Source organism: Halichoerus grypus, chromosome 5 (assembly GCF_964656455.1).
Source record: "Halichoerus grypus chromosome 5, mHalGry1.hap1.1, whole genome shotgun sequence".
Lineage (NCBI taxonomy): Eukaryota > Metazoa > Chordata > Mammalia > Carnivora > Phocidae > Halichoerus > Halichoerus grypus.
In genome coordinates, this window is record NC_135716.1 from 94,551,627 (window position 1) to 94,565,770 (window position 14,144).

The window sequence follows — 14,144 nt, forward strand, 5'->3', positions numbered from 1 at the left end:
TGTGCGGGGAATGCCAGCCTCTGCACCAGTCAGATCTAGCTGGGGGTGTGGTTCGGTAAGAATAGGGTAGCTCTTCGCGAAAACACGAAAGCACGTGGCTGGGGAGCGGAGGGGAAGCTGTGTTCAGGCCCCGGGAATCCCAAGAGGAGGAAAGTAGAGTACTTACTGCATAGACAAAATATTGGGAGAGGAAGTATGACGTCCCAGGTACATTTCACAACCAGGCAGCAGTAAACTCATTCCAATGAAGTATAGGAGCAGGGTGAGGTGAAGCCCCAAGATCTCTCTGGCAGAACACCAAGGCCAGGAGTCAGGGAGCAGTTACTGATATTTCTTTCACTCTAACTGCTACAGGGGACCTCTGGGTCTGGAACAGGAAGCATCAGGTGTAGCATGTACCCACTCATGAGGCCCTGACCTTGACAGACAGACTGTGTGAATAAGGCAGGCTCACCATGCCTCTTCTAAGGACTCTCTCATTCCAGAAGATGCGTGGTATGCAAATTTCAAAGAGCTTATAGGGCCGGAAGTTATATTTTCCTGCCTCAATTCAAGCCTCTGAAACCAAAGGAAGCTTTAATGGCTCAGTCTGGAAAAGAGGTCTGTGTTTCAGCTCCTCTCCAGCAGCATAAATACACGTAGCCAGAGTGAGAATGAGCAGTGTCTGCAGAATGGCTCTAGAGTGATTATGCTCCTCTTCCTCCCTCCGAGCTCCGGCAGGTGGAAATCCCTACTCAGTCACTCCATCGACTTCTGGATGGTGTACAGGGTTTGCTAGGTTCAGGGGACAAAACTAGCTATCATGCCCCAAACAGCCTGCTGGGCCCTTGGGGAGAATTCACAGGGCGGCTGCTTCCTCCCACCCTCCACCCAACCGATCATTTCCAGTCTGTCCTGGACTTGAGTGCCCTCTGGTGAGCAGTAGACCTGATGGACACATTCCCAGGAGCTTGGGAGGAGTAGAGAGAGCAGCGTGGTACAGTGGGGGTGCAACGGAAAAAAGCTTGAATTTGCAGTTTGGAGAACTGGTTTCAAGTCCTAGCTCTGCCTCCGACTTATTTGTTCATTTGTTTGTTTATTTATTTCTCTTGGGAAAGTCAGTTGACATCTCCAAGCGTCTGCTTCCTTATTTGTAAAATGAGAATAATAATAAAACCTTGTGAGATCAAGTGAGATAACGGGAGAGCAGAGGAACTCTTTTCAAAATTCAATTTCATGCAGAGCCCCAATACATAAAACAGATTAAATGGCATTTTATAATGATTTATTATTGTTTTAGTTTTTATTTAAGTAATCTCTACATCCATCGCGGGGCTCAGACTCACGACCCCGAGATCAAGAGTTGCATGCTCTCCTGACTGAGTCAGCCAGGTGCCCCCAAATGGCATTTTATATGAAGAAATGTAGTTTATAAATTAAGATTTATAATATTAACTTATTAAAGGCAATGCTATAATAATTAAGAGGCTGCTTTGATGAATAGAAAAATTTAAAATTGAGCTATTGGATGATGGTCCCAATCTCGTGTATCCTGTTTCTTTCTCACCTTTATTTTGGTTGCACAGAACAAGAATCCTCATTCACACAAATAAGTAGTTGTAAATTTTAGCAGTGTTTTAAACCTTGTAATCTTAGGGTCCTCTTTAACTCTCTTAATTCCAGAAGCTTTAAAGAAGACTCATAGGGATTTCCCCTCAAATAGAAACAATAACAGTTTCCAGCAGCAGCTCAAATTCTTTATTTTAATAGTGAAGTTAAACACAAGGTAACCCACTCTGACAATAAATGCTAACTGTCTAGAAAGATATCATCACAATGTATCATGTGTTAACTTATTATACAGCAACAATTACACCATGGAAAAAATTGTGTCTAAACACATGGGCCTCATCTTGCATTTTACTGGGTGTTTTTTGAGCCTGCTACTTTTTTTTTAGATTTTATTTTATTTATTTGTTAGAGAGAGAGAGAGCACAAGCAGGGGGAGCAGCAGGCAGAGGGAGAGGCAGGCTCCCCATTGAGCAGGGAGCCCGATGCGGGACTCGATCCCAGGACCCTGGGATCATGGCCTGAGCCGAAGGCAGACGCTTAACCGGCTGAGCCATCCAGGCGCCCCGAGCCTGCTATTTTTGCGTATTCGCCAGCACAATCGTGAGTAGACACAGGCGGGTCTAGATTTTTTTTTTAAATGACAGAGCTACCATCTTCCTAGTGAATCATACTTAAAAGAAGTTCTAACTGAACTTGCACAGTCATGGCAAAAAAAAGAAAAAAAAAAGCTTTATTTGGAGGTCTTTCTGCCAAAGGGGAGTTGGGAAAATGTTGTCCCTTGCTGCCATTCCTGGACAGCCCTAACACGAACACTAGGAGGAGGATGGGGCAGTTGTCCCCCTTCCCACTGGGCCATCCTGCAACTCCACACTGACCAGGCAGAAGCCCTCCCAGCCCCCCATGGCTCTTTCTAATTCCTTCCTAGCAGCCGAGACATCCTGCTCAGTTGCTGTGGCTGTGGACAGCAGGACATCCAGGTAGCCCCACCAGGATAAGAGACCCCTGCTGTTCTAGAAGCCCAGCTAAAGGGGGCACTACTGCCCCAAGGGTTGTCAAAAACCTGGGCAGCCTGTGTCCCTGCCATCTGACAGACTTGTTCGCTTCAGAGAATTAGGTTGATTAAGGTCTGTTAGAGAATCCAGCTGGAAAGAACAAGTCCCAGAACCATGCAAGGCTTCCTAAATACTGCAACTGAGACAGAGGGTTTTCCTTGAGGGGACTTGGGGGTTCTTAGTCCAAAAGTAGCTGGCACTTCATTTACTTCAGGGAGGAAAGGGAAGTTTCCAATAACTTCTGCAGGGACCTGACTTCATGGGGTTGGGCACAGTCTGTTCTGAGGAAGTTAGTAGACAGATGTGGTGTGACAAAAAGAACATTATATTCAAAATAAGGAGTCCCTTCGTTCAGAATCACAAGCTGAGAGACCTTGAACAAGTCACTTGACCTCTTAGAGCCTCAGTTTCCTTACCTGTAAATGGATACAATACCTTACAGGGTTGTGATCAGGACTTTACAAACCCATGTATGTGGAGCACCTAAGGCTGAACCTCAAAATTATTACTTACATCTGAATAGAATACACCTCAATTGGCCACAGATCCTTTTAAGTATGCTAACAGATATCAGGGGAAGGAGGAAAGTGTGAGAAAGTATATAAGGAGACTAACATCACTAAGAAAGAGTAGGTACCTGGTCAATAGAAGTATTATTATTTCACTTTCGAGAGTTGAAAGGGACCTGAGAAGTTGTCTAAATAGGCCCAGAACACACTGCTGAACTGATCCATAGAAACTGTGAGGAATCACAAATGCTTGTTTTCAGCCACTAAGTTTGGGGGTGATTTGTTGTACAGAAACAGTTAACAGATACAAAATGTAATAGACCTCTCTCATTCTTACCTCCCTACCCACTTTTTTCCCCACCAGTTTCAGTTTATGTGATTGTGGGAAAGCACAGACTATCACAGCTCCAGAAGTGGGCATGAGAACCAGGCCTGGCCCATAGGTTGTTAACTAAAGTCTGCCAGGAGCCTCCGGGAAAGCTTTTTCTTTTCTCATAAAGGAACAGTTGATGCTAGTGCCTTCCCTTCTCTTCTTACTGCCTTGAACCTGGTGGTGAGTTTTGGAGCCGCAGCAGCCATTTTGTAACCATGAGGCAACGCTAGGAGCATTTTGAGGCTGTTGATGCATTGCCGAACCACTAAATCAACAGTGGCAACTGCCTACCTCCAGTCTTCCTGATATAAAACAAAAATTAATCTTTATTTTTAAATACACCTTATCTTTGTGTTGGTAGTCAAGTTGTCTGTTTCTTGCAGTTGAAAGCATTCCTAACAGAGCATCTCACTAGCTACAATAATTAATCAAAGCTATAAAGAAAATTGAGATCACTACAAATTACAAATTATTTTTATATTACTCTTTCTTCTTTGTAACTTCCAGTATTTTTACCTTATTTTTTTTAAGATTTTATTTATTTATTTGAGAGAGAGCAAGAAAGAGAGAGAGATCGTGAGCAGGGGGGAGGGACAGAGGGGAAGGGAGAGGGAGAGAATCTCTAACAGACACTGCACTGAGTGCAGAGCCCCACACAGGGCACGGTGCAGGGCTCAATCCCATGACCCTGAGATCATGACCTGAGCTGAAACCAAGAGTCAGAGGCTTAACCAACTGAGCCATTCAGGTGCCCCAACTTCCAGTGTTCTTAAAAATGCCTTTTAGTAAGCACCTATTTTTGTGGTAATGAGAGGGGGGAATGAAGATTGAAACAATTTGCTAGCAACAAACTCAAAGGATAGAAGCAGCCTGACCTACTGTCAGAAGACAGACCCAGGTGTGACCTTATGATGTTCAATTTCCTTAACTATAAAGTGGACATAATGTTTCCTATCTACTTCGTATGGATATTGTTAGAATGAAATAAGATGGGGCGCCTGAGTGGCTCAGTCGTTAAGCGTCTGCCTTCGGCTCAGGTCATGATCCCAGGGTCCTGGGATCGAGCCCCGCATCCGGCTCCCTGCTCGGCAGGAAGCCTGCTTCTCCCTCTCCCACTCCCCCTCCTTGTGTTCCTGCTCTCACTGTGTCTCTCTCTGTCAAATAAATAAATAAAATCTTTAAAAAAAAAAAAAAAAGAATGAAATAAGATCATGTTTATAAGTGTACCTGGTGCTAAATACTCTTTGTGTTTCCTATTAAAGTAGGAGTTCAGATGTAAGTGGCTGGGGGCTCCTGAGGGCAGGGAGGAAAGACTGGGTGTGGGAGCCTGGACAGCCACCTTCTGGTCACACCCCATACTTCCGGATCCAACCGCACCCCTTTCTGGGTGGTCTCTGCCCCGCTTGTGCAGGGGACAATGCAGCCCACTTCATCTGCCTCTTTGAGAAGTGAAATTCCCCTGCCAGCTCCACATCCCATCCTACTTACTTCTCAGATCTTTTGTTGATACTGAGTCTCTTTCATCTTGGTGAGCCATGTGTATCCTTTAGATTGTTCTCTAGAACTAAGGAGTAACTCCCTTTCCCCCAGCTGTCCCTGCAGCACTTTTTCCTGGCCTTCTACAGCTCTGTGCCTGTCTGTGTCTCTCGTCTCTCTTCTTTCTCTCTCTCTCTAGAGGCTAATTAGCTTTCACAGACGTGTTCTTTACGGTTATATCTTCAATGTTAAAAAATGTGAATGGCAACCGAGGTTTCTGGTGTGAAGTTTCTCCTCTGAAGTCTCTTAACAAGACACCCGGGACTGATGAAGGCGTGGAAGTGATGCCCAGAATACTGAGACAGGACTTTCTTCTTCTGCAACGAAAGGGGTGCTGCACCCCTGCAATCCCCTGTCCACCCTTAAGGGGTCCCTTCGCGGTTTCCTCCCACGCTGGTCTGCAGTCCTCTACAGGAAGGCAAGGAGCCTTCAGCTACAGAGAGATCGCGGCCACAGGGACCCCTAGGGCTCCCCTGACACCTGCACGCCCACCCTCCCGCACGCGTCCTCGCCGGCGCCCACGCACGTCACGGGTCCGCTCCACCTGCTCACACGGACGTCGTGCGCATGCTCAGCCCGCAAACCAGAGGTGCCTGACAGCCGTAGCTTTGTACCGCATGCCTAGGGCACAGAAAGACTTCACGTATATTATTCTCAAACCACTACACTAATTCTGTAAAGTAGGAGTTATTAACCACCTTTTCGTGGATGAGGAAACTGACTCGGAAGCGGAAAGGCACCGGTCCAACGGCGCAGGGCGGGTAAATGGTAGAACCAGATTCTGATTCTAAGTCAGTCTGGTCTTTCCCTGTGCCATGCCACCTCCTGGCCTGAAGCTAAGCCCTGACACCGTTAGTTAGAGAACACCCACTTGATGGATCTCGATGGAAGAAACTGTTTTCCTCTGTTAGGCAACGTGATTTTCTGCAGAAAGGGAGCTTGGTACTTAAGTGTGCTTCATCAATGTTTTCCTCCCTCTCCTTCCCCCTTTACTATTTGCTGGAACTGAGTTTTGATTAAAAAAAAAAAAAAAAGCTTTACCCATTCACTTCATTAGTCAGCTAAATGGCAGAGAAAACATCCAAAGAGAAACGCGGAGCTTAGCCACTTCCTTTAGCCTCTTGTCCAGCCCAGGCACATTTCCTAGAGCATCCACAGAGCAGGGACCTTCACAACAGAGGAGGACACCGGGGTAGCTCTGTCAGTTGAGTCTGCCTTGAGGGGCGCCTGGGTGGCTCAGTCGTTAAGCGTCTGCCTTTGGCTCGGGTCATGAACCCAGGATCTTGTGATCGAGCCCCGCATCGGGCTCCGTGTTTGGCGGGAAGCCTGCTTCTCACACTCCCGCTCCCCCTGCTTATGTTCCCTCTCTCGCTGTGTCTCTCTGTCAAATAAATGAATAAAATCTTAAAAAAAAAAAAAAGAAGAGTCTGCCTTGGGCTCAGGTCATGATCCCGGGGTCCTAGGAAGGAGTCCTGCATCATGCTCCTTGCAGGGAGCCTGCCCCTCCCCTCTGCTCATGCTCTCTCTCTCTCTCTCTCTCTCTCAAAATAAATAAATAGAATCTTAAAAAACAAAAAAAGGCCAGAGAGGAGGTGTGGGTTCCACCAGTTGGCAGCAGTTACATTAAATTTGTCTAAATAAAGGTTGTTTCTTCTAACTCCAGGCTCAGGGAAACTCATGTTTCAGAGGTTAGGAAGCAGACCTGATATTTGGTTCATTTCCTAATAAAATGAAGTTTTTAACTGGAAGACAAAGAAAGGAGAAGCACATCTGACATATTATTAACACCTGGACATGTTATTAACACAGCTGCCTCTATAAATCCTAGGATGGAAAAAATGGAAAGGCATCTATCAATGTAGGCTGTGTTAGAGGAAAGTCTCCATTGGCCCTAATCACACTCATCACATGCAGACCTGTGCACGCACACACACACACACACACACACACACACACCGAGGGGTTAAAAAGACAGAACCTTGGGCCCCCGCCTCAAAATGTCTCAGTGATTCAACAAATGTTTGTAGGAATAGACGGTTTATAAAGAAGATAAAGTGAATGAAAGCAAACAAAAATCCTGTTTTGTTGTTGAAGAAACAAATGATCGAATAAATATTTGTTCCTGTAACAAATATGTACTGATCAACTATCCTAGGCCTAGTGTTTGGTGCTGCGGCTGGGAGAGCAAACAGTCAATGGTAAATGAAGCACAGTGCTCACTGGCCTTTACAGATTCCCAGCCTGTTGGGAGAGAGACACAAGTCAACGGACAACTTCAAAACCCTGGGGTAAGGGCTACAATATCAACTCTGTTCGGGTTCTCACTCCTACCGGCCACCCATTTGTCCTCAAACTAAGCTACAGATCAAAAACAGTCCCGATCCAAATCCCAGCGGGCTTTTTGGGGTAGAAATTGACAAGCTGCATTACAAAATTCATATGGAAATATAAAGTGCCTGGAATAATAGTCCAAACAACTTTTAAAAGAAGCTCTAAGTTGAGAAAATAACTCTGATTTCAATACTTATTATAAAGTCAAGGCAATCGAGATACTGTGGTCTTGGCACAAAGTGTACCTGGAGGGTGGAAGATGAGTGGTCTTGGAGAGAGATGGGCCGTGGCCCATTCTGAGACTGGGGCTTAGCTCTGTCTCCTGCTAGCTGTGCTCTCTGGGCTTCAGAACAGGGGTAAATTAGATGATACCTCGGTTTTCTCACAGCTCTGACAGGTCAAGTGTACAGGGCACAACTACGGCCTGTCCTTGGGTTGAGAAGTCAGGGATTTCACAAATAACTTGAGAACAACCCTGGGCCTTCATAAGCAGGGGAGCCTAGCAGATTGTGATGAGAGAAGGGAAAAGCAAGTGGGATGGAGTCACAGTGTTCACATCACACACACACATGCACACACACACACATGCACGCACACACACATGCACACATGGGCCAAGGAGGAAGTAAACCCTCAGACCAACAAGTATTGGCTAATTCCCTCTTCCTCCCCTGCTGCTTCTGGCCAGAATATCCGGCTGTCCAGTGAGGCGATCTCCCAGAATCCTCGCCACATGGACTTTGCCTCCTGCATCCTTCCCCATCAAACCACAACCTTCTCTCCCTGAAGTTGTGAGGGCTGCTTTGACAAGAAGTGAAATCAGCCTGGTCCCAAACCTCTGCTTCTCATCCAGTGTCCTGGGGCAGTTCCGGAACCTCTCTGTGCCACAGTGCCCTCTCCGGGGCGGTGGGGCTAACAGTCGTACCTCTCAGTGTGAGGGCGCTGCTGTGGGTTAAATAGTAGACTGCTGAGGGCTGTGCCTAATAGTCACTCTGTTACCAGTATTATTATTTGGTTAATTCTATTCTCCCGGACAGGCCATGGCAGGTACCACTGTTTGTCTCTGAGAGCCAAGGAATCCACTGGGAGGGATGAAAATAAAGAGAAAGGAGAGAAATGGCTGTGGTCACAGGGCTCACCAGCCTTGTCACTCCCATCCCACCCACCAAATCTATCTCTCCTCTTTTCCTCTCTGCCCCAGCGTCCTGCCCCCTCCGCTTTGACTTGTTTTTCCCCTCCTTCTGAGTTAGGAATCAAGCCTGGGACATGGGGACGGAAAGGGGGAGGAGGAGGTAGGGAAAGAAGGGGAAAGAAAAGAGGAGGAATGGAGATTTCTTTTTCTTACTTTCCTTCCTTTTCTTTTCTTCCAGTCTGACTTCTAGAAAGGGGCCTAGATCCATTCCAGCCCAGCACCTTCGTGGAAAGAACTGCTAACTGTGTTGTAATCATTCTGTATTAAGCAGGTTCCTTGTCCCCAAAGTCACACCAGCCGAGGCTAGCCAGCCCGGTGAGCCTCACTCTGAAGTGCAAGCTCTTTCTAGCCCCCCATCCCTGGGAACAGATGGGAGTGCCCACCCCCACCCAACTCCCTCAGGAGGGCGTGTATCCCGCCTCCACTCCCCTACCCTCTGCTGCCCCCACTCCCAGCAGCCTGACAGACCTTCCCCTCTCAACTAAAGCATCTGGCTTGCTCCACAACCAGCCCCCCACCCCCAATTTCTGTCAACATCACTGCATCCAATGTTTGACGTTCTCTGACGTTTTCTGACCTTAAGACAAGGATTAAATTTTTTTTTAAGATTTTATTTATTTATTTGACAGAGAAATAGACAGAAGAGCACAAGCAGAGGGAATGGCAGAGGGAGAGGGAGAAGCAGGCTCTGCACTGAGCAGGGAGCCCGATGCGGAACTCGATCCCAGGACCCTGAGATCATGACCTGAGCCGAAGGCAGACGCTTAACCATCTGAACCACCCAGGCACCCCAACAAGGATTAAATTTTTATCAGCAAAGTACAATGTTCATTGAGTTCAAGTCCTTGGTAAATGTCACCACCAGTGGAGTCCAAACCTACCCTCCCACCCCCCACCCCCACCTCTGGTCCCTACCCCGCAGTCAGTGGAGAACAGAAAGACTGGGGTGGGGCTTCTCATGAGCCTGAGAGGTGGCATGCTTCCAGTGCCCTCCTCTGAGCCCAGTGTTGGCTGTGGGCCCTGGAGTGAGCAGGGGCCCCTCGAGCTCCATGGGTCCTCTGTCACCTTTAGTGACACAGTGACATTTTGGAGGCTGAGCCTGCCTGTTTACCTGCTTCAGTTTTGATGGTTTCTACATGTTCCTACTGGGCCTCACTCTCTCTCCTCTCCTGTCCTCCCCTCTCCTCTGCCTGGGTCAGAATGCCATAACGGCGCTCTCTCCCTCTGTCTCCCCCCCGACCCCCCTAATCCACAACCCCAGGGAGGACTAGCACACAGAAAGTGGTGAGCTGGGAAATAATGGAAATTATTCCTCTGCTCCCACGAGCACCCCTCCCATCTGTGTAAATGACCTTGGGGAGGGAGAAAGAAGCTGTTTTTCCTCCCAGCGTCCTCCTGGTCAGACAGGGGACAGGTCCCCACCTCCAAGCACATATATGATGCCCCAGAGGCCACCCAAGGACGTGTACAGTAGATATCGGGCCAGAGGGTGATGGAGGGCAGCATCAACCCTGGACACTGGCCTGAAGGTGGGGGTGGGAGGCAGGAGGAAGACGGGGGTTTGCTTCAGAGGAGCCACTTGGGAAAACGAGAGGGCCCGGGGAGGGAGGAGGAGGCGGAGGTGGAACCAGATGGGCCACCCTGCTCTGTCTGCATCCCCTATAATGAACTATCTGCCAGAGACTAATTTCCCCTCGAATGAAACTCCATTCTTAGGCCCTTCATCTGTGTATTCATTTCAGAGTAATTTCATTTTCCCTGATCCAGGGACAGGAGGAACTGCTGCAGAACAGGAACCTAAATGTGGTGTTTATTCTTTGGAGGGACTGCAACCTCCCTTCAGCCCACATCCCCAGCCCTACCTTCTCCCAGCCCAGCAGACAAGAGCAGCAAATACTTATTTCATGCCAGTTGCTCTACACAGACGTGTATGTTCCTTGTAACAGCACTGGGAATGTTCCATTCTTAGCTTTACTGTATCAAAGAGGAAATGGAGGCACCGTGAGGTTAAATAACTTGACCAAGGACACTCAGTTAATAAGTAATGGTGTTCCGGAACCTGGACTGGATCGGCCGACGGAAGAACCAAGCGGCACCCAGAGATCTTGGAGAATAGGAGGTTTATTTACTGCCGGCGGGCTCAGAGGAGAGTGGTCTCCAAAGGTCTGAGCCCTGAGCACAAAGGGGGCAATTTATACACTTCTACTTCCGCATGCTTGGCACTTTTGGTGGGTGCGCAAAGCAGGGCAGGGAGGGAGGAGGACCCAGATTGGTGCACGCGGGAAGCAGAGTGGGGAGAAGACCCTGGATTGGTGCGCACGGGAAGCAGAGCAGGGAGAAGACCCCAGAAGAGCCCCGGGGCAAGGACTGGGACTCTCTTGCTGGCTCGGTCGGCCATCTTAGGACACAGATTTTCCTTATCAATGGGACCTGGTTCAAAGCCCCATGGCCTGGCTCCCAGGCCACAGCCTGAACCACTGCGCTTCACTGTCTCTTGGATGAGCCACAAGTTTACTTCCTCTACATAGGCAAGTCAAGCAGAGCCCCCTCTGGAAGCCTGAGACCTAGGCTGTTCCAGAAGCCCTTGGTAGAGGCTGAGGGAGGTCAGGACTCAGGATGGAGGCACACTGCGACAGGTGCAAGAGTGGAGGGGGGACCTGGAGCAAGTGTATCTGCAACCAGCAACAGCCATGAAGACCAACCATGGGGGCATCCGTCTAGAGGAGTCAGGGGACCAATCCTCTCACTGGCCATTCACTTCTCAGACAAGGCCTCCCGGTCCAGAGCAGAAATGTGCTGCCCAAGGCTGCCCATCATAGGGACACGTATGCCTCCAGGCAACATGGCTCTCGGGAGAGGCTGCTGAAGTCCTCTCTGATTCTTGGTCTCTTTCCCACTGCTCTCTGAGCCCCTCATGGTGCTCCCTCTCCTTAGGGAATAACTTTGTCAACATGGGGCTGCTGGTTCCAAAACTAGACAAAGACATAACAAAAGAAAACTGCAGACCAAGATCACTCATGAACACAGATGTAAAAATCCTTAACAAAATACGAGCACATCAAATCCAACAATGTATAGAAAGAAAAATACATCATGATCAAATGGGGTGCCACCCAGGAACGGTGTGAAATTGGTTTAACATTCAAAAATCAATCATTAATCTACCATATCAGTCAACTAAAAAAGGAAAGCTATATAATCATCTCAATAGGTGCATAAAAGCATTTGATGAAATTCACCACCCATTCAGGATAAAATTTCTCAGCATACTAGGAATAGAAGAGAACATCCTCAGTCTCATAAAGAATACTTATGAAAAAAAGCTCCATCATTTCTGCAGTATTGCTATGCACTGAAGGTTTACATCCTCCCAAAATTCATATGTTGAAGTCCTAATCCTCAAAGCAATAGTATTTGGAGGTGAGGCCTTTGAGAGGTAATTAGGTCCTGAGGGTGGAGCCTTTGTGAAAGCGATTAGTGCCTTTATAAATAAGAGAAGACAGGAGAGAGCTGTTTCCTTGCTACATCATATGAGGATACAGCAAGGAGGCATCCATCGGCAAACCGGGAAGAGGGCTCTCGTCAAGAACTGAGTCAGCTGGCACCTTTATATTGGGCTTTCCAGCCTCCAGAACTGTGAGAAATAAATTTCTGCTGTTTAAGCCATCCCGCTCTGGTAGTTTTATGACACTAGCCCAAACAGACAAAGACAAATATTATATTGGTTGCAGAGATCAGCCAGGTTGTGTGTGGGAGAAGACCGCACATGGGCTACAATGCAGAAGGTATTCATTAGGGGCCATCTTAAAGGCTGGCTACAAGTGCCGAAGTAATTCAATAGGGAAAGAGAAGTCCTTCCAACAAATGGTGCTGGAATAATGGGATATCTATATAGGAGAAAATGAACTTCAACCCCTACTTCACACCATATATAAAACTTAACTTGAGGGGTGCCTGGGTGGCTCAGTCAGTTAAGCATCTGCCTTCGGCTCAGGTCATGATCTCAGGGTCCTGGGATCAAGTCCAGTGTCGGGCTCCCTGCTCTGCAGGGAGTCTGCTTCTCCCTCTCTCTCTGCCCCTCCCCACCACTCATTCTCTCTCTCTCTCCCTCTCTGTCTCCAATAAATAAATAAAATCTTTTAAAAAATAATTAAAAAAACCTTAACTTGAAATGAATTATAGATCCAAACATAACAGCTAAAACTCATAATTCAGAATAAGAAAACAAAGGAGAAAAATCCACGCAGCCTTGCATAAGGCAAAAGATTTCTTAGGTAGGACCCAAAAATCACAAACCATAAAAGAAAATGATGATCATTGGACTTCATCAAAACTAAAACGTTAGGGGTGCCTGGCTGGCTCAGTCAGTAGAGCACGTGACTCTGATCTCGGGTTGTGAGTTCAAGCCCCATGTTGGGTGTAGAGATTAAACAAACAAAACTAAAACTGTACTCTTTGAAACACAGAGTTAAGAAAATGTAAAGACAAGCCACAGACTGAGAGAAAATAATGCAAAACATATCTGAAATATATATTAAAAAATTTCTACAGCTCAATAATATAAAACGAATGACCTGATAGAAAGGATCAAAAGATTTGAACAGACACTGCAGTAAAGAAGGTTTATGAATTTTAAGAATGGGCACATGAAAAGGTGCTAAGCATCATTACTTATTAGAGAAATAAAATCTAAAAATAGAATAAGATGCAACAGGACATCTAGTAGAATAACTAAAATTTAAAAGGCTTACAATACCAAGTGTTGGTGAATATGTGGAGATGACTAGAATGTTCATATGCTACTGGTGAGATTGTAAAGTGGCTCAACCAGTTTGGTAGCTTCTTATAAGATTAAAAAGTCATTTTCCGTATGACCCAGCAATTCTATTTCTAGGTATTTAGCCAAGAAAAAGGAAATCATAGGTGCACACAGACTGGTTCAAATGTTCATAACAGCTTAATTCAAAATAGCCAAAAACTGGGAAGAAATCCAAATGTCTACAGACAAGAGAAAGGATTAAACAAATTGCACTACAACCAGAGATGGTTGTAGTGTAGAGAGGATGGATCACTCAGCAATCAAAAGGAGTAAACTACTGATCCTTCCAGCAATAGGGAGGATTCTCAACATTACCCTGAGTGAAAGAAGTCAGACACAGAAGAGTTCATACTGTATGATTCCATATATATGAAATCCTGGGAAATACAAACATACAATCTATGTTTGTAGGGTTGCCTGGAGCCCAGGTATGAGGGGCGGGGGGAAGGGTAGCCAGGGACAGGGCACAAGGGAACTTTTGAGCGGATGAAAATGTTCTGTATCTTGATCAGGGTGGTGGTATACAAATGTGTCAAACCTCATCAAAATGTCCATTTAAAATGGGTGGATTTGGAGCGCCTGGGTGGTTTAGTGGGTTAAGCGTCTGCTTTGGGCTAGGGTCATGATCCCAGGGCCCTGGAGTCCATCGCAGCGTCCCGGGATCGAGTCCCGCATCTGGCTCCCTGCTCAGCGGGGAGTCGGCTTCTCCCTCTCCCCCTGCCGCTCCCCCTGCTTGTGTTCTCTCGCGCTCTCTCTCTCAAATAAATTAATAAAATCTTTT